Source organism: Leptodactylus fuscus, chromosome 1 (assembly GCF_031893055.1).
Source record: "Leptodactylus fuscus isolate aLepFus1 chromosome 1, aLepFus1.hap2, whole genome shotgun sequence".
Classification (NCBI taxonomy): domain Eukaryota; kingdom Metazoa; phylum Chordata; class Amphibia; order Anura; family Leptodactylidae; genus Leptodactylus; species Leptodactylus fuscus.
This window is the reverse complement of record NC_134265.1, coordinates 121699081-121721256: the sequence shown is the minus strand read 5'-3', so window position 1 is coordinate 121721256 and position 22176 is coordinate 121699081. Positions and strand designations below refer to the sequence as shown.

Below are 22176 nucleotides of genomic sequence, written 5' to 3'. Positions count from 1 at the left end.
TCACGTAGTAGTATGTTTGAGTCAGATACAGAAAGAGAGTGTCTTGCATTAAAGAAGGCCTGCAAATATGCTGTTTGGCCCTGCGGTTGAAGACGAGTCTCAGCTAGAAAAGAGTTCCAGTTCTTAGACCGAACAGTGTCAATTACCAACTGAAGTTGGGGATCAGAATCCACCGCATGTTTAATTTCTTCGAGGGTCATTGCTCTTGGCACAGAGTGAGTAACAATGAAATTTACATGCTCCTCAGCTAAGACAGTGGCAGGCAAGTCGTCTTTGGTAGACTGTGGTGAAGGGTGTCTTGAAAAATAGTCTGCAGGGTTCCCAGCTCCTGCCTCATATCTCAAGTGAAAGCGATAGTTCTGCAGGCGGAGTAGCCAGCGTTCAAGTCGTGGGGGTGGCTTTGATGAATGTTTATTGAAGATTGGAATGAGTGGTTTATGATCACTGACCACTGTGAATGGACGACCAAAGAGGTAAAGATGAAAATGAAGGCATCCCCATACAACAGCGAGAGCTTCCCTCTCAGTTTGAGAATAGCGCTGTTCCGTTTCTGTTAAAGCCTTGCTTGCATAGGAGACTGTAGAGATACTGCCAGTTTTAGACACCTGAGTTAAAATTGCACCAAGGCCTACAGGACTGGCATCCACAGTGAGCTCAGTAGACTTTAGTGGGTCAAAATAGGCCATGACCGTGTCACTAGAAAGACTGGACTTAAGTGTATCAAAAGCTGATTGATGTTCAACTGTCCATGACCAAGGAGTATCCTTTTTAGTGAGTTGTCGTAGGGGTTCAGAAACAGTAGCCAGATCAGGTATGAATCGTCCACAGTATGTGACCAGACCAAGAAAACTTCGAACATCTGAGACATTTTGTGGCTGGCTAGCAGAGGTTATGGCAGCTACTTTCTCAGGGTCTGCAGAAACACCATTTTCAGAAAAAATGTAGCCAAAAAAATTCAATGACGTCTTGTTGAACTCGCATTTTGATGGATTAACAGTTAAATTGCAGGTTTGCAGTCTCTGAAAAACTTGTTCTAGGTGATTGTCATGTTCCTCTTGGGTTGTGCCAAAGATAAGGATGTCATCACTAACATTGAGGACTCCAGGTATTCCTGAAAGAACCTGCCTGATAACATTCTGAAAGATTTCTGCAGCCGATGAAATGCCAAAATTCAGCCTCTTGAACCTCCTTAGACCGACATGAGTGCTAAAAGTTGTGATATATCTGGAGTCTGGATGCAATTCAAGCTGATGATAACCAGATTTTAGATCAATTTTTGAGAATACTTTTGCACCATTTAGATCTGTGAGAATATCATCAATGGTAGGCGTAATGTGCCTTTCTCTTTGAATGGCTCGATTGGCATGTCGCATATCCACACATAACCTGATTTTACCAGGCTGCTTAGGTTTAGGCGCAACAACAATTGGTGAGACCCAGGGAGTTGGGCCCTCCACACGTTCAATAACATCATCTGTCTCAAGGTCTTGTAGCTCTTTCTCCACTAGCTTGCGGACATGGAATGGGATGCGCCTGTGAGGTTGAACTGACGGCTGGACTGACTGGTCAATGTGTAATTTCACTTGAAAGTCTTTCAGCTTTCCTATGCCTTGAAAGAGTTGAGGATATTTCTGCATAATAGCTTGGACAGAGGAGTGTGTTACGCTGTTTGCCAGTTTCACTAGGCCCAGAGATACCGCACTATTGCAGCTGAGAAGAGTGTCTGCAGAACACTCCACTACATAGAAAGTGTCCGTGATGGATTTCCCTTCAGCCGTTAGTAATGCCTGAAATTTGCCACATAGGGGTAATGCAGTAGCTGAACCATAAGGATATATCTGCAGGTTAGTACATTGCAAAGCAGGTTTGTTCTTTAGCTGGCTATAAGTGGCATGACTAATAACATTGACAGACGCCCCTGTATCTACCAGTGTCTCCACCGGATTGCCATATATTAAGATGACTTGTTTGGGATTAGACATTGCATGCACCTTGTGAGACCCCTCAGTCACTGAGAATAAGCAGGTGCTGCTGGGCTCATCAGCAGGGGACACTGACTGCACTGCCTGGACTTTCTGTGGCATCACTTGTTTAGCAGAGAGAGAAGATTGTGATTTTGATCTGCAGACTTTTGCAAAGTGATTTTGTTTCCCACAGTTATGACAAGTTACTCCCTTTGCTGGGCATGGCTTCTGATGAGGATAAGGACCTCCACAGTTGTAGCAGGCTGCAGCCTGTGTGTGAGGCACATGTGGCTTCTGAGTGAGCTTTGCTACAGAAGATGGCTGCTCTAGTATACAGTCTGTGTTCTCTATAAGTTTAGCTTGATTCTCTGCTGCATCATGAATACGTGCAACGTCCAGTAGCTTTGCTAAAGTCATGGTGGGATCTCTGAGTGCTTGTCTCCTTAACTTAGAGGACACACAACCTTGTATGATTTGCATCAGAATTTCCTTGTCTATATCTGCAAATTCACAGTAAGCTGCAAGTTGTCTTAAGCGGACATGATATTCATCAATGGTTTCTGTTGCTGACTGTTTTGACTGTCTAAACTTGAAAATTTCAAAAGCTGCATTTATGTATGGAGAGAAATGCTTAGTTAGTGCTGCTTTGCATAACTCATAGTCACTGTCCTCCCCTGTATTGGGCAGAGTTGTGAAGATATCATAGACTTGCTCCCCTGCATAGTGCAATAACATGGCTTTCTTTCTTGCATTATCAGTAATGTTCATTGCTTGCAGGAATATCTCAAAGCGTTTCAGCCATTTATTCCAGCATGCTGCTAAGTTTGCTTGGGGCTGGTGCACATCAAATACAGCAAAGGAGGGTAAGCAGGCCATGGCTGGTGCTAGGATTGCAGTCTTGTACACAAGTTTTCTGTAGCAGTGAAATACCTTTAGCTGATGATTTTTAATCCTCGTCGCCAATTGTAGTGTTGTAGTGAGGATGGAGGTCTTCTGGAATAAGTCCACTATGAGATGGTTACTCTTGTAGATCAGAACACTTTATTCCATGCTCCATCATGGCTCCCTGTCTAACAACTCCTCCCCCTAAGCTCAGCTCCTCCTCCCTTACTACCTCACTGTTGCTAGGCAGACAAAGCAGAATAAGTAAGCAGAACAGAACATACAGAACTTACTTATAACAACATCACACCGTACACGCGGCGCTATTTTGCGGCCGCCGCAAAATCACGGCCACAAAATAGCGCCGCGTGTACGGTACCGGCTCCCATTGAAAACAATGGGAGCATATACGGCCCGCAAAAGATCCCGCGGCGTGTACGTACCAAATGACAAGCCACAATACTCCGTGTGAACCCGGCCTAAAGGTGTTTTCTGGGCAAAAAATAATTTTAAAAAAAGTTATTATTAGGTTAATGATTAATAGGTTATTAAGTTGAATCAAATACGTTTAGCAGTATTTTGAGTGATTTCTAGGTTTCTCTGGTAGCTCCTGGCATCTTCTGCATTTGTTTACATGGGCCGTTTTCTGTTCTGCTTTCCTTCAAGTACCATGATGCTTTGCACTTCACTGAGTGCTGACTCGCTTCCCCATCCTTTCTCACTCACACCCCCCTTCCTGTTTCCTTAGCAAGCCCACCCACTACTAGTCCTTCCTAACTAACTGAACCCCACGCCACCCTATCATACTTAAATGTCTTTGAGGCACGGGACTTCACTCATTCTGGGCGGCTGTCACATCCTTGAGGTCCGCTGGCCACCCACGCCTATGCAATAGAGCGAAAGTGATGGCATGCACACTCCAGCTCTATTGCACATGCGTGGGTGGCCAGCTTATATCAAGAAGAGGAGCTGTCAGAAGTGACATTCCATGCCAAGGGGAATCAGACAGGAAGACAGGTAAGTATGATGGGGTGGGGAGGGTTAGTATTGTAGATGCTATGTTTACAGAAATGGTGAAATGGAACATGAACAGAAAAAAAAAAAAAATTGAAAAATGTGCCAGACCGGCTGGGCGATCTAGGTAAATACAGTGTATTGGTACAGAAAGTAATTTAGAAGGTAGGCTTGGGGAGCTTAGATTAGAAGGATAGGTTAAATACATTGAAAGACACTAGATACATTTGTAAGGAAGTGCACATGTATCAGGCTGAAATCAATCCCATAAACAAATGCCAAAAATGTTATGGCTTGGGCCACAGGCAAAGCTTCAGTGTCACGCCTTTGAAAGATCTTCTCATTAGAGGCTATACTATAAGCCACTGTGCAAATGTTCCCCAGATGTGGTTAGGAGCAAAGCCTAAACGCAGCTCAAAACAATCCCCTCTTTCATATTCCCTAAAAATATACGCAAGCATGTCATTTTGCTGGCGTATATAACTGCTTTTATGCCTTAAAAAAAAAAAAAAAAACACACACACTAAATGATAGGCACAGATTTCTATATAAAGGTATATTATTGTATAGCATGCTACATACGAACAAACAAATTTTACAGTGGGGCAAAAAAGTATTTAGTCAGTCACCAATAGTGCAAGTTCCACCACTTAAAAAGATGAGAGGCGTCTGTAATTTACATCATAGGTAGACCTCAACTATGAGAGACAAAATGAGAAAACAAATCCAGAAAATCACATTGTCTGATTTTGTAAGAATTTATTTGCAAATTATGGTGGAAAATAAGTATTTGGTTACCTACAAACAATCAAGATTTCTGGCTCTCACAGACCTGTAACTTCTTCCTTTAAGAGTCTCCTCTTTCCTCCACTCATTACCTGTAGTAATGGCACCTGTTTAAACTTGTTATCAGTATAAAAAGACACCTGTGCACACCCTCAAACAGTCAGACTCCAAACTCCACTATGGTGAAGACCAAAGAGCTGTCAAAGGACACCAGAAACAAAATTGTAGTCCTGCACCAGGCTGGGAAGACTGAATCTGCAATAGGCAACCAGCTTGGATTGAAGAAATCAACTGTGGGAGCAATAATTAGAAAATGGAAGACATACAAGACCACTGATAATCTCCCTCGATCTCGGGCTCCACGCAAAATCTCACCCCGTGGGGTCAAAATGATCACAAGAACAGTGAGCAAAAATCCCAGAACCACGCGGGGGGACCTAGTGAATGAACTGCAGAGAGCTGGGACCAATGTAACAAAGCCTACCATCAGTAACACACTACGCCGCCAGGGACTCAGATCCTGCAGTGCCAGATGTGTCCCACTGCTTAAGCCAGTACATGTCCGGGCCCGTCTGAAGTTTGCTAGAGAGCATTTGGATGATCCAGAAGAGTATTGGGAGAATGTCCTATGGTCTGATGAAACCAAACTGGAACTGTTTGGTAGAAACACAACTTTTCATGTTTGGAGGAAAAAGAATACTGAGTTGCATCCATCAAACACCATACCTACTGTAAAGCATGGGGGTGGAAACATCATGCTTTGGGGCTGTTTCTCTTCAAAGGGGCCAGGACGACTGATCCGGGTACATGAAAGAATGAATGGGGCCATGTATCGTGAGATTTTGAGTGCAAACCTCCTTCCATCAGCAAGGGCATTGAAGATGAAACGTGGCTGGGTCTTTCAACATGACAATGATCCAAAGCACACCGCCAGGGCAATGAAGGAGTGGCTTTGTAAGAAGCATTTCAAGGTCCTGGAGTGGCCTAGCCAGTCTCCAGATCTCAACCCTATAGAAAACCTTTGGAGGGAGTTGAAAGTCCGTGTTGCCAAGCGACAGCCCCAAAACATCACTGCTCTAGAGGAGATCTGCATGGAGGAATGGGCCAACATACCAACAACAGTGTGTGCCAACCTTGTGAAGACTTACAGAAAACGTTTGACCTCTGTCATTGCCAACAAAGGATATATAACAAAGTATTGAGATGAAATTTTGTTACTGACCAAATACTTATTTTCCACCATAATTTGCAAATAAATTCTTACAAAATCAGACAATGTGATTTTCTGGATTTGTTTTCTCATTTTGTCTCTCATAGTTGAGGACTACCTATGATGTAAATTACAGACGCCTCTCATCTTTTTAAGTGGTGGAACTTGCACTATTGGTGACTGACTAAATACTTTTTTGCCTCACTGTATATTCCAAATAAATTAATGTTTATTTTGTAGAATTTACAGATGTAGCAGTGTCCATGTAATCTATTAAAGAAAAGAAGGAAGAACTTTCAACACATCTTACCCAACATGCAGAGACTACTGAAAAGGATCTGTACTGCAATGTATAGCAGGAGTACCAAGATCTCTGCCTGCAAAGGATGTATGTGGCTAGTATTGTTGGAAGGGACTTATTTTACTTCTGTATTTTGCAAGGCATCTTACTTCTTCTTTATGCATTACGTAGAGAAACCTCAATTTAACCCAAACTGTTATCTCCTGTTATCTTTCTCTCTCTCTTTATTTTTTTATTTATTTTAACACATATATGAGGATTTGTGCAAGCTTGTAGTTTTCTCTTTCCTCCAAAGAAAACATTCACACTATACAAGGTGAAGTAATGATGTCGTTTTAACACAATCCATTAACAACACCATATCACTGTGGCACCCTAGCCTTATTGTAAGCATAGAAGCATAACAATCTGCAGATTTTCACAGAGAATGTCACAATATAGTATACAATATGAATATGTATGATGTATTTGCTAGAGAACATTCCTGATGTGTGCACAGTCAGCCTAAATGAAAAGGAGTGTATACCCTTAGGCACTCTTAGACCTTTAAAGACATACTGGAGGGTGCAAAATGGTAAGAGTTAGAATGGACAGAAACTGTCAAAAACCGTATAACACCAAAGAAAAGTTAAAGGAAAACACACTCAAATTTACAACACTCCACTGTTTAATAAATAGATAAAATATAAAACAGTTTTTCCACATCCACACCCCTCCACCCAATACATGATTTCGGCCACTTTCCAGGCTTCAATCCAGCTTCCGAACAAGTAAAGATTTGGCTCGGGTGAACTGGGCATTACTGGGTTCTCCTGACCCCAGAGTATTATAGGTGACAACCCAGAGAAGGTGAAAGATGTCCAGCACACTCCTGGGGACATCAGATGCTCTTCTATGACATCATTGGTCCAACCTCAGTGGTGACATGGGCATATCGAACATCATGACATTGTGCGGAGGCCCAAAAGAGGGAAGAAGAATATGATTTTTATTTTTTATTTTAAGTCTCCTCTGTGCCTCGCCCTATCATACACTGAAATCCCATACATGCGCTGATGGCTCTGCTATTTCAGGTTAAAGAGGACCTTTCATCAGATTGGGCACAGGCAGTTCTATATACTGCTGGAAAGCTGACAGTGCGCTGAATTCCGCACACTGTCGGCTTTCCCGATCTGTGCCCGGGGTAAAGCGCTATCGGTCCCGGTACCGTAGCGCTTTAGTGTCAGAAGGGTATTTCTGACAGTTAGCCAGGGACACCCTTCTGCCCAGCAGCGCCTATCGCGCTGTACAGTGTGAGCAGGGAGGAACTCCCCCTCCCTCTGCTCACACAGCTCGTCCATAGACGAGTATTATCAGGAGGGTAGGGGGCGTTCCTCCCCGCTCCACAGTACAGTGCGATAGGCACTGCTGGGCAGAAGGGCGTCCCTGGCTAAGTGTCAGAAACGCCCTTCTGACTGTAAAGCGCTATGGTACCGGGACCGATAGCGCTTTACACCGGGCACAGATTGGGAAATCCGACAGTGCGCTGAATTCAGCGCACTGTCAGCTTTCCAGCAGTATATAGAACTGCCTGTGCCCAAATCGGTGAAAGGTCCTCTTTAAGGCAGAGCTGATAGTGCATGCTAACCCCTTCCCACCGATGGCATTTTTTGATTTTCGTTTTTGCCTCCCCTCCTTCAAAACCCCATAACTTTTTTATTTCTCCGCTCCCAGAGCCATATGAGGTCTTAATTTTTGCGGGACAAATTTTTCTTCATGTTGCTACCATTAATTATTCTATATAATGTACTGGGAAGCAGGAAAAAAATTCAGAATGGGGTGGATTTGAAGAAAAAATGCATTTCTGCGACTTACTTACGGGCTTTGGTTTTACGGCGTTCACTGTGCAGCCAAAATGACATGTCCCTTATATTCTGTGTTTCGGTACGGTTCCAGGGATACCAAATTTATATGGTTTTATTTACATTTTGACCCCTAAAAAAAATTCCAAAACTGTGTTAAAAAATTTTTTTTCTAAAAGTCGCCATATTCCGACGGCCGTAACTTTTTTATACGTAAGTGTACGGGGATGCATAGGGCGTCTTTTTTTGCGGGGCCGGGTGTACTTTTTAGTTCTACCATTTTCGGGAAATGTTATTGCTTTGATCACTTTTTATTCAAATTTTTATCAGAATCAAAACAGTGAAAAAACGGCGGTTTGGCACTTTCGACTATTTTTCCCGCTACGGTGTTTATCGAACAGGAAAAATATTTTTATAGATTTGTAGACCGGGCGATTTCGGACACGGGGATACCTAACATGTATATGTTTCACAGTTTTTAACTACTTTTATATGTGTTCTAGGGAAAGGGGGGTGATTTGAACTTTTAATTCTTTTTATATTTTTTATATTTTTTTTAACTTTTTTTTTTAATTTTTTTTTTGCATTTATTAGACCCCCTAGGGGTGTTGAACCCCAGGGGGTCTGATCACTAATGCAATGCATTACAATGCTAATGCATTGCAATGCATTGCAAAAAAGCATCCTTTCTTTTGCAGGCTGCATAGACCAGCCTGCAAAAGAAAGGATTTGCAGACAAGCCTGGGAGCCTGTACAAGGCTCCCGGCTGTCATGGCAACGGGACGTCAGCCCTGGAGCATGCTCCAGGAGCCGGCGATCCCGGGCCAAAATGGAGGCGCCCATGCGCCGCCGGGAAAATGGCGCCTCCGGCGCCTTTGATTGCGGCGCCGGAGGGGTTAATGCCTCCGATCGGTCCGGGGACCGATCGGAGGCATTAAAGCCGGTTGTCTACTGCTTAAAGCAGTAGACACCCGGCGGCTATGGCGGCCGCCCGGCTCCCGGGCGGTCGCCATAGTTACAGACCCGACATGCGCCGTACTATTACGGCGCATGTCGGGAAGGGGCTAAGGATCCATCTGTATTCTATTCCAACATGAGCGTATTGAGTTTGTGTGCAGCTCATGCAGTGAAGAAGACTAGGACATCTCAGGGGGTGTGATGCAATGGCTCAGGAGGTAGCATTGAAGGTGGCATTCATGATGAAGCTGTGCACGGAGCTCAGAAGGGAACGCCCCCTGTTCTCCCTGAGCATCATTTGCATATATGGAAAAAGTGATTTATTTAAAAACGGCGGTGTTAAGGACTGAACGAAATGTTGGAGTAGAACAGCTTTTATAAAGGCTATTCCGACATGTGCTTAGTTTAAAATACGTATCCCCAATCACAGAGCCCTTTTAAAGGGGTATTCCCACGTTGCATACTCACCAGTCTTCGTTGCTGTAAAATCTTCTGTCTTCCTGCTTTGTTGCGTCATTGGTGGGCGGGGTTACATATGCAAAGCCAGCGGCGAGATGCCGCTGGCCCTGCGTGCACGCTCATAGATGGTGAGACCAGTCTAGCCTTCACAATGCCAATCCAGACCCGGCATCCGCTGCAATAGAGAGGCGGATGCCGGGGAGGGTTAGACGCTGGCACAGATGCCTGCAACATTGCTATGCTCCTGCCCTGCATGAAGCCAGCAGTGGCAGGAGCGATGCTGTTATTCTGCTCCTACCGTAACTAATAGGAGATGTAAACTTAGGTTAGTCAGTCTAAAAATATGGCAGATTTATCAGACACTTTGAAAACTCTGGTGCAGTGAGACTATCTAATCTAAGTCTGCATTGCTTAGCTTTCAGACAGAATTAGTAAATCTTCCCCATTGTCTTGAATAACGTGTGAAATATTTAGGCCATTGGTATATTCTTACCATCACTGAACCAGTTAATACTTTCCCTTATTCCATTTGGATCACAGCTTTTTGGCAGCAACAAATGGTTAAACTTTAAAACGAATGCTCTGGTTGCTGTGACATTGGATTGCCTTGTAAAGTTTCATATCCGTCATGCTGTGATTATACACCAATTGTGTATAGAAAGATATAATTACAGCCTACAAAAAACATCAGCGTTTCTTTAAAAAAAAATTAGTGAACATTATCACATATATTTTACAAGGTGCCTTTCCTCTTTGGAGTAGGGCATTTGTACCATGCCCTATAAAATGCAAACTGGTGACTGCCCTAAAAAATACCCGTCCCATATGAAACAAGCCTCTGATGGGTACTTTAAAAGCTTTATACCCATTCACATTAATTTTGAAGGGGTTATCTGGGAATAATAAAGCTTACCAGTGAATTAGATTAGCTTTATTATTACTACATAAGTAGGTTCCCAGAGCCTCAAAGTTTACCTTTATAAAATGCAGTGGAGCGCCAAAACTATGTGAGCGCTGGCTCAGCTCTGTCTCCTGCTGCAGAGTCACTGTGTAAAGCGCAGTCTGTCATGTGACCGAGAGTGAGAACGTCAGCATGGAAGGCAGGGAAATAATAGCTCAAGCCATTCAAGATGTCCTTTACTAAACTTTCAGGTTCAGAGGGGACCTGCTTACATATTATTAATAAAGCTTATCCAGGTCAAGTAAACTATTCCCCAGATAACTACTTTTACTTACTGAATCCTATGTATTTTTTGCTCCAAAAAAATTTAATAAAAAATAATTCTAAAATCAGGTTCGAGTAAATATTTTGCCTTGATGGACTTCCATAACTGTATGCTGTATAGACTATGGGGTCTGCGGGTAACCACTTTTTAAGCAGATTGGGTTTCCATTTTTCGAGTCCCCCAGCGGACCTGAAGAACAGAAACTCGAGCACGGGTATGAGCCTAGTGTTATCCTACTGAAATGAATGAGTTTGACAGCCCTTCCTCTACAAACACCTTGAGATCAAACTCTTAGCATTTCTATAAAAATACTATAATGCAAAAATACCAAACGAAGTCCAGCACTGAAGGTTTCCAGAAATGGTGACAAAATTAACTTTTAATCGCAATCTTTTTAAGATAAATTTACTGCTTACGTGTTTCCAGCTTTAGTACCTCACACTCATAGCAACAAAAACTAAAATTATCATATTTAAATATTATATTTTTTAAACATATTTTTACTTTAAGGGTCGATTCACACGGAGTAACGGACGTAAAATTACGGACGCAAAAATACAGGCGTATTTTACTATAGAACTCAATGGAAACGTCTTTTTACAGCCGTAAAAATAAGTACAAAAAAGCCTTGCGTTACTCCATGTGAATGGACCCTAAAAAGGAACTAGTCAAAAATGTTTCCTATAGTGCCCATTACTAAGCCCATTACTAAGCTTTCTGTCCATGAAAAGTCAAGTTATAAGATTTTATAATCTTAGACTGGGATATGAAAAGTTACCTTAATTAGTAATGGGGGCGGCGAGCAGTTTTATCTAGTCATGTAGTTATTTCACCAATTCATATCCTGAGCAGAATGACTGACGTGCCACATAGTCAGATGTCAGCCTGATAGCCTACCTCACGGCTGGCCTCACAAAGCATGATTTAGTATGAGGACTAGATGAAGCTGCTCATGACCCCTATGACCAATTAAGGTAAATTTAGACAGGTTTCTGAAAGTTTATAATGCTAAAGTCGCATGTTGCAGAAACGCAGCTTTTTTTTTTGGTTTTTGAGGCAAATCCAAGATTGGCTACAGAAGGATGCAAAAAGTTGGTGGGTGTAGTTAAAGGCCTTGTTAACAATTGATTAGATCTTGATTGGCGATTCTTACACCAGTCTTAATTGATTCCCTGACAGGCAGATGACTCACCAGAATTGCAAAGAGGCTCTAGCTGGGAAATGGCATAAAATTCTCATATAACTTATATCAATTTTCTGGCTTAGTTTATAGTAAATCTATCAGACCCAGGCGTCCAAATTCCAATTTGAGCTCTGTCTATTAAATAAATAAATAAATAAATAAATGGCATTTGGGGCAAAGAGGTTGAGATGTGCCACGTTGAAGTACATTGTTGGCCATTTTCAAGGCACATTTGCCTTGTTGTGGCCAATGTGTATGTATGTAGTTTCTCTTGTATCAGGGACTTGTCAAAGATGGAGACAAATAATGAAGTAATGAGTCTGCTGCTGACCACATTCACCTTAGACAGCTGTTAACTGAGGTGGGGAAGGAATTACTGTCTGCCTTATATGTATGTTCACCTGAGCCAAGTGTACATGTGTTGTCAATAGGAAAAGAACATCAAAATCCAGTATACCTCACCCTTGTTTCTCCAGACATTTGCCAAAAGGTACTACCATAATCGACTGGTTTGGACAGAATTCATCTAACATGTATGACCAGGTGATGTGGTACTACATGTTTTTACATAAGTGTATCGTTGTCACTGTTTGTACTTATCCCTGCCCGGTTTATCACTTCTGACCAAGTACACGCTGACTAAAGACTGCCATCTTTTACTGGCATTGTAGACAAGATTATAAATTGAATTAGATGGTGGAAACCACTTTCCCCACCCCCAACAAAATGCTGCATGCCTAATGGGTGAGCTGCCTGGAGCCGCAGACTCTGCAGTTGAACTAGCTGTGGAATCCACAACAGGATTGAGCAGGACTCTTATCTTTTCAGCATCCTTCTTCAATCTCTGTATCCCACTGAATACAATAGAAGGCAGAATCAGAATGTACTCTGACGCATAATTTGGGACTAAACCTGCCTCAAAAACTGACTGACGCTGGGATCACATCAGCACTTGCACTATGTTTGGGGAATCAATTCCCCTCTCCGCATTTTTCAACCTTTGTGGGCGAAACTGAGTGGAAACCACACGGACCCCATTACAGTCTATGGGGTCCGTGAGTTTCTGCAAGTAACCGCTTTTTAAAGCAGATTAGGTTTTCGTTTGATTAGCCCAATTCTCTCTTGTGAACAGGTCCTTAGAATCATTTTGCATAAACTGATAAAAGTGCCTAAAGTGTGGCCTTAGAAAAGGAAATCACATTAGCAGACAGCAGGCTATACATTGAATACACAGAATAAATACAATGTATCCATGTCTAAGTAAACACATTTACCTTTGCACACGTTGACATTGTTTGACTATGTATAGATATCCTAGCAATTCTCTCTGGCTTATCTTGCATTTGTAAATGTTGCAAATGACCTTGTTGTTGAAATCATCCATTTTATTCATCTTCATACTAATGTGTTTGGACACCTTTGGGGAGGTTAAAAACTCCTATCAGATTGACATACAATAAGGAAAAGAGTAAATCCACCTTTACAAAGCTTGGTTGCATGCACTGACTGTCCTTATCACATCTGTTTAAACAAATCCACGAAAAAAGATGGTAATGGATGAATGGATGGCCGTCAATTTATATAGAATTCGGTTTCAGTCTTTTTTTTATGTATTTTAAATTGGACACAAAAGTTTCTTCTGCAATGCTTTTGGGTCTGAAAAAGGGATCTGATGCTCTTGTTTTTTTATTTAACAAGAATTCAGTGTGGCATTTTCATTGGCTACATTAAACAGATGGGCAAAACAACATGCGCATGTATGCTTAAAATGATTTTTGTAATTGATAGATGAGAGACGATGAGCTCAGACACCATTGACATCTACAATGAAAGGACCTTATTGAGAGCTCTAATTCCATTGCACCCAACATTTCTAACCAAACTCATATTGTTTTGATTAAACCATTGCTTACGATTTTGTGCCAGATTCCTAGTAACAGCAATCTGTGAGCAGTGGGAAAGGGGTTTGACAACAAGCAGGCTGAAGCCCCACAGCAAAAAAAACCACAGAATTTTACAGTTCCTACATTACAGAAAAATACATGCAGCTGCAATTTCCATAACCGTCGCGTTTTAGTAAATTGCAGCATGTCAGTTATACCTTCAGAAACATTGCTGGTTTCTGTATAAGTATAATTGAAGCAGAAAGCAGTTTTTCTCTGTGGACTTTCTGTGAAAATCGCTGTGGGAAAAACTGCAATGAGTTTCCCTGCGGTTTTTCCAGCATCGCTTTTTGGCTGTGGACTGCTACATGGGGCTTTAGCCTATAGAGGGTTTCCAAAAGCACATTAAAGAGATTCTATCATTAGCTCTAGTGATTTTTAATAGGGATGAGCGAACACTGTTCGGATCAGCTGATCTGAACAGCACGCACCCATAGAAATGAATGGAAGCACCTGTTACGCCGGCCGGCTGCCGGCAAAGTCAGCATCACAGGTGCTTCCATTCATTTCTATGGGTGCGTGCTGTTCGGATCGGCTGATCTGAACAGTGTTCGCTCATCTCTAATTTTTAACTATGCATATATTTGCATAGCCTTTAGAAAGTTTATTCCAGACATACCTTTTGATTGTTAATCCTCTCAGGCCATTTTTGAATTAGCCCACTTTTATTGATATGCTAATGAACCAGCACGGAGCACCGGAAGTTCAGTGAGCACTGTGTGATATGTGTACATAGGGGGAGGTGAGAGCAGGGAGGACTGCTGCTGCTGAATCATCAGCCTTCCCTGATCTCAGATAACAAAGTTGCACCATTGCTAATATAGCAATCGCTAACGTTGATAATATGCTATGTGCAGAACATCTTATATACTGTAATGAAGAATATAGAACAAAATGGAGTATATAGACCAAGATGGCTGAAGAACCGATATCTATCTTTATAGAAATATTTTTCCTCTCACAGATTTAAGGATCTGATTGGCTTTCTTTGTCTCTCCACCATAAAGTAATATTTTAAAGCAACAGTATGGGAGCAACAAATAAGGCAACATTGACCTTCAACCTTGATCACGGATATGGCCAAATATGTTGCTGATAAAGCAATATTGCACCCATTGTGTTCTAATAAAGGCTCAAAGGTACAGTACACCATCCATGAGGTATGATCAGAACATCACTGGCAACACCCTTTGCCTAAAGTAACAACTTGAGATAATCAAAAGATCATTAAATCATTTTTATGGACGTCTTTAGTATCCATTTAAAGGTTTTAAGAAAAATTTTATTTGAGGTTTCTATTCTATAGCATCCCTGGTAGATTGAAGAAAGTTGGCATTTTGACAGCTATAGAATCCATCTGTGAACTTCCTTTAAAAAAAAAAATGTCTTTGCGACACTAGAATATAACAGCAACATAACTTTGTATATGTGGCATATCTTGAGTAAAATTCACAAACAGAACACTAGACCTTTACATAGCATTTATGACCTTAGACTGGACTACTATGGAGAGAGTTGTATCTTCTGAGTAAACAGTCACCAGAATTTTAAAGAAAATGTAAACTGTAGGATCAAGTCGGGTGAAGCTGCACAAACACGTAAAAAAATAAATAAATAAGCAGTTAGGGACGTTCACACGGTACGGTAACTATGTTCACATCTGCGCTGTCCCATTCACTCAGCACCAGAAGAATAGAAAAAAATAAAAAAGCAACAGATCCAAAAATGACAAACGGATCCCAGGGGACCCCACTGACTGCAACAGGGTCTATTGGGTGTCTGATTTATTTTGTATTTTTTACTAAAATCACTGGATAAAAAAAGTCGGACTTGCAGGACTTACATCTCACAATTTTTAATGGACCCTGCAATTTATTTATGTTATTTTGCTTACTTATATAGCAGCAACATATTCTGTAGTGCTTTATACAGACATTGTTAACACTGTCCCAAGTAGGGCTCATAATCTAATTAATTGCATGCCTTTGGAACTTGGTAGGAAACTGGAATACCCAGGAGAAACCCATGCAAACACATAGAGAACACACAAACTTCTTTCAAATGTTGTCCTTGCAGATGCTACATGGATTAGATCCTAGGAGTAACCACTGAGCCACTGTGCTGCCCCAATGAAGATTCCAATGCAGTTGTCAATGAATCCATGATGTCCTTATTTTGAACAGGTTGTTTTGAAATCATGGCAGAGTTTCTGACAAGTAGCAGACCATAGAAAGTTCCTACGTTCACTGTCGTAGCCACTAACAACCTTTTACAACAAGACTGCCAACACTAAGATGGTTAGATAAAATCCTTACAAATGCTAAATTTCTCATTTATATTTGCAAAGTTGTTTAAGTTTTAATTGTCTACAAATTTAAATTTGATTATATTCATGAGAAAACCCCTTTAGGCCAGGGGACCCACATTGCAAAAATATTGCAATTTGGCAAAAAAAACGTGGCGTTTCACAGTACCTGCAAAGTGAATGGGATTCTGGCTAATCCCATCCACAAATTGCATACAAATACCCACAGTCTTTTTGTAAAATGCGAAATGTCAATTATACCTATGGAAATGGTGCCTTTTTCATATAGGTAGAATAGGGACAGAAAGTCTGCAGAGGAAAACTGCTGCGGGAATAACCGCCGCAGTCTTTTCCACAGATCTTTTTGGCTGTGGCTCGCTACCTGAGCTTAGCCTTAAACAGCAGAGTTTTCTTGACATGGTCTGTGCAGGGAGAAGTAGTAAATTAGCTGTAACACCATCTATTGCCAGCAGTGAATGCAACAATAGGTCACTATCAGTGTTAGTTGTTAGAAGCGTGAACTTCTAGTGTGATCCTATGTTTCTTGTATGGGATGTAAATTAGGTCACCGCTGCACTGAAACCCCTACAGAATTAATAAATTAATTAAAAACACCTACAGCGTAAGGCTGCAAGCGACCAAAGGCTCTATGCACATGAATGTGTGCTTTGTCAGTGTGTTAGCCGTGTTTCGTCTGCATGTAGCCTAAAGAGATTTCTATAGGACAAATTAATGACAAGGGATAAAACAAGACCAAGACTTAATAGCAGGTGTAAGCCGATGGCTGGTCAGATCATGGAGGGGGTGTACATCTCACCCAGACTACTAAGGTGGGTGAGATGAAAAAATTACAGAAGGAATGTTTGTTCCCAGCAGACAACTTTCATCTGCTGAGCATTTTGGTAAATGCTCAGTATTGGGCTGGATTTTTAGGAAAGGAAGGTAGGTTGGTAGTGGGACCTGTCATTCCACCCCCCTCCAGTCCACACTTTGGGGATGTTCCGGCAGCGACTCAGCTGCAGAGAGTCTGCTCATCAAGGGAGCTTAAGAAGCCAGCTCCAGCAGCAGACTTTGGGCAGAGCTTGGCTGGAGAGCTGACAGAGAGGTCATATTTTTGGAGCTGTGTCCTGAATGATTCTACTGGCTTTTGGATTTCTGTTATTCTAGGTGAGGTAACCTATTCTATGTTTTTAGACTTTTGTGTCTATGCCACCCCACCTAGCAACCCCAGACCCTGACACATGCAAGAAAAGGGTTAACTAAAGGGTGGGGATTTACAAGATCTACAGGCAGTTGTTAACTTATTTACAGTATACAATGGTCACCAGTTCCTCCTCTGTAATAGACGCAATCAAACTGTATCTAATGCAACATCAGCACACAACAGGACAGATGTACTAATACATAGTACATTTAGACAATGTAAACATAGATTAGGTAGTCTACAAATATTACAACTTTATCAGAGTGACTAAGGTTGAATGATAAATTTGGTGCATCTTTAAGGTGCAACTTCCATTTCATTTCATTTTATTTTGCTATTGTTCATGATACTCTTCCTGATACATCATATGAAAGCTTTTGTATCAAACCAAAACCCGTCATATTTGAGGCATATAACTATAGATACACCCATTTCAAGTGACTCCCCAGTCTTTGGCTCACTTTATGCCAAGGTACTGTGTAATAATGAAATAGACTAGAATAGGTATAAGACACCAGTCTTAGTAGATTCCTCTTATGTTTGTACTGCTTATTACTTGTCTTACTTTGTGTGACCCCAGGTAGATAAGCAAAAGCAATGTACTGGGATTCTTATCTCTCTATATTCTAAAAATGAGTTTCTGTCTGTCTCTCTTCTTTATGCGCGACCAAACGACTGGACCGATCTTCACCAAATTTGGCACACAAATACTTCAGGTGTTCAGGAAGGTTTCAGGCAAGACCTCAACTCGCTCGGATGTACTGTTCCGGAGATGCAGTATTCCCAAAACAATGACCCCATCAGCCAATACACACATGCCAGAGGATTAGATATACATGTCAGCACACAGTACCACACACTGGAGGATTAGACACGTGTGTCTGCACACAGTACCACACGCCGGAGAATTAGATATGATATTAGACATTTAAATTTCACAATTTTCAAGCAGACTTTACATACTTTGAACCCACCAGCAGTGACAGAGTTAAGTGATACTATGTAGATGGCTTGCAGAAGAGGATTACAATGCCGCAGGTTTCCAATGCCTGTTGGGACTTGCAAAATATCTCAACAACGTAATACTTCCAGGAAAGTTATAGTGTAATTATAAAACAGAATCCAATATTAAAACAATGAAACATGCTGCCATCCCACACTCTGAATAGAAGTCTAATTATATCGTACAAAACATGAAATATCATTGATCTTCTATAGCAATACAGACAGATGACTGGAAGCTACATCATTCATTCCTGCTGTTACATGGCTTTATGTATTGTGACTTGTGATTTCAACAAGGAACATAAAGCTTTAAAGTGCAGATGAGGGAAATAAAGTTCTAGGTTTGTGAAAGTCCACATAATCCTAGGTCAATATTATAGCTGAGATTCAAGGTCTTTAGCTCTTAAAGGGAGTCTGTCACCGGGAACCTGTATCTCATACATTTAGATAATACAGTAGATGCGCCATTTCAAGAAAGCAGTTTTTAACAAATGAGGCTGAAGTGAAATGAAGGAAGGGAGTTGCTCGAGGCTCCAAAGGCTCTGCATTTTGGTTTGAAAACTTTAGGTTCTTGCGCATCCTATTGAACTTGGAATAGCCTTTCTAAAGGCTATGCAAGGATGTGATTAGTTAAAAATGACATTTCCTAGTGATAGAGCCCCTTTAATACCAACATAGATGAAAGCTGTCCAGTATACCACTCAGCGCATCTGTTAAGGATGAAGTAAACTGCCCATATTGGGTGCTGGAAGGAACTCCTCAGAAAGTAGGATTTGGGCTGAATTCACAGACATAGGGGAGAAATTAATCACTCCTGCTGATAATATAACTGCGCATATTTGGCACAAGGCTCTTTAGCGGCGATTTTGATCATGATCTCTCGCAAAAGATTGCCATGTCGTCCTGCAATTCCTTCATGAATGCTAGTTAATGGAGCCACATTGCAAACCCTAGTGTGCCATGGGACTAGAAGTCATGGTCACAGCACACTACGCAACTCCATTCACTAGTATTAGTGAAGGAATGTTTAGTCATGCAACAGGAGTCACAGCCAAAATTGTAGTGTGGCCCTAGCCTAAGTCAAGCCTGGAAAATGCAGCATGTTGCAGACACTGGTGGTTGCTGCTGCCAAGCAGAAGCCGCCGCTCAGCAAGCCGCGGCTTCCACCTGAAGGAAGGGCAGCTCACTTCTTTTTTTCCGCTATCAGCAACATGAATGGTGGGGTGCTATGCCAGATGACCTGGCCTCCACAGTCACCAGACCTGAACCCAATCGAGATGGTTTGAGGTGAGCTGGACCGCATAGTGAAGGCATAAGGGCCAACAAATGTTAAGCATCTCTGGGAACTCCTTTAAGACCATTTCAGGTGACTACCTCTTGAAGCTCATCAAGAGAATGCCAAGAGTGTGAAAAGGAGGAATCAAAGCAAAAGGTGGCTACTTTGAAGAACCTAGAATATAAGACATATTTTCAGTTGTTTCACACTTTTTTGTTAAGTATATAATTCCACATGTGTTAATTCATAGTTCTGATGCCTTCAGTGTGAATCTACAATTTTCATAGTCATGAAAATACAGAAAACTCTTTGAATGAGAAGGTGTGTCCATACTATTGGTCTGTACTGTATATTGAATCTGTTCTCACAGAGAAAGTAGTTTGTAGACTTGTGTAGAAGCTGTGAGGAAAATTAGGCCATCCCCTCTCTCTTCACTGTGTAAAAGAACAGACCCTCCCCCTCCGCTCAATGTGAAGTCGTTTTTGTTTTTGTATGTTATATATGGAAAGACCATCCCTAGTAACAGGGAATGAACAGTAGACACTAGAAGACACTGCGTGGCAGACACTTTAGGGAAGTTTTTCAGACAGAAAACAGCAACATTTTTAAATAACATGCACTACATTTTTGTCCAGAATCACATGTTCTATTAAGCGAGACCAAGTTGTCCCATCAGCAGCCATTTAACGTGACTGTATGAATTAAACATTACAGTGAAAAATGAAGAAGTGAGTTCACAAACAACCAAAGTGCTACTATAGTGAACAGAGAGAAAACGTTATCCAAAACGGGACTCGATTGTATGACAGTGGCCTGAAACAGAGCAATCCAGGGTAGATAGGCTAACCTCCACTCATTAGATACACAATACAAGTATAAACTTTTTGCTATTCAGATAAGTGTACCATTTATGACAGCAAAAATCAGCAGTTGGGCACAGTTAAAACTTCTTCCCAAAAAAAACAGCATGCATATTTTGGTGTAGTTTCCTGGATGTCCCACCAAACATACACTCTTCCTCTGACAATGTGCATGAACACAAGCAAATGAATGCTGGACAGTCCAACTACTGAGGCAACTGTACGACAGCCGATGAGACTTTTGCACAGGAAAAAGTCTAATGCATAGGACATGTACACAATATTTTCTGGTTGTCATATGGTTGCCTCAGCAGTACTGTCCAGTATGCAGTTTCATCTCTCCATGCTCAGAGTCAGATTGTGTAACACATTAGGCCAACCTTATCATATATCAGCATTGAGTTTTGTGATATTAACAAGAAATTAACACCACATCTAAATATATGCTCATCTAGAAGTGAGACCAATAGGCAAGATTCTAATACACCTAAGCTTTTATATCTAAAAAGCTCGGAGCTGGCATGGCAACATTAGCAAGCACAAAAAAAAAACAAAAAACACAAACTTCTAGTAGTAATTCGACTATGTACATCACACGCTCGCAGACACGTAAACATCCTGTATGTTCAGGGATATTTACCTTCACTATAGATCACAAGGCTTTACGACTCCTTTTACCAACTCATGCCACAATGTCAACCCCTACAGGTAAGGCTGGTCTTACACGACCGTAGTTTAAGACCGCAAATGGCCGCACATTATATTCAATGCAGCCTCTTACACCACCGGATATTTTATCCGTGGTGTGCCGGGTCGCAACCAAGGTCCGCACTTTATAGAACATGTCCGTAATGGCCGTAATTCACGGCACTGCACGGACTCGCCCATAGAACTCTATGGGCGAGTGCGGCAGTTTACGGGCATCTATGTTGATGATCAGCAACTAGTGTTGCTGATCAGCAACTTGCGGACCGTAAAAGCATTACAGTCGTGTAAGACCAGCCTAACCATTCAGTCACCACTTAGCACATCTAGGGGTCTTGTCTTCTGTTTGGTCAGCCATATAACTTGTCCTTTGCACAAGCCCTTTGTATCGATCTCCGTGAAGCCAATTTATATACTTACACATAATGTATATCAACATTGTTGTAGAGCTATCACATAACACATTGTAGCCGCACTTGTAAACATACTTTCATAAGTCATCTAAGGAAAATCACCTTAGTAATAAGAGAACATACCTGGAAATGCTATATCTTACAGCCTCACGGACAGGATGAATATGATGCTGTAGACAGACAGGGGTTAATAGCAGCAGCTCCCGGATAGTAGTAGTAGAAAATATACTCCACAAGGAGTGAGCCTCCGTAATGTCACCCAGTGCTGACTGAGCCTTTGTATCCAGCCCCTCAGAGTAGCAGGAAAGTGCGAAATGTTTTAGAAACCCCTCATTCATACTCCAGCCCCACCTGTCCTTGTGTGACTAGAGACTACACCTCCTACCTCTTCCACAACCCACAGCAGCACTCCCCACCCCTCCTCCTCCTCTTCAGAAGCAACATTTCCTCCCAGATCCCCTCCCAAACCTCAAAATAACGCCTATATCTACTCTCACATCCCTCCTTACTTCCACCAGCCTGTGTTAGCTGAGGCATGAAATGCAGTCAGCTATGAAATCACTACAGGAATGCTGAGATTATTTATTTATTTATTTATTTATTTATTTATTTATTTATTTATTATGCTTATTTGTATAGGGC

The 22176-nt window shown here is 41.6% G+C and overlaps 1 protein-coding gene across 1 annotated transcript in view; it reads right to left on the bottom strand.

Annotated features, from left to right (window-relative positions):
• TRPV4 (transient receptor potential cation channel subfamily V member 4) overlaps positions 1-21907 on the bottom strand; it is a 79636-nt gene extending 57729 nt beyond the window's left edge. The window contains exon 1 of the mRNA XM_075276625.1: positions 21658-21907. The gene's annotated coding sequence lies outside the window, so the exon portion shown is untranslated. The remainder of the gene's footprint in view (positions 1-21657) is intronic.
• Positions 21908-22176: the final 269 nt, after the last annotated feature.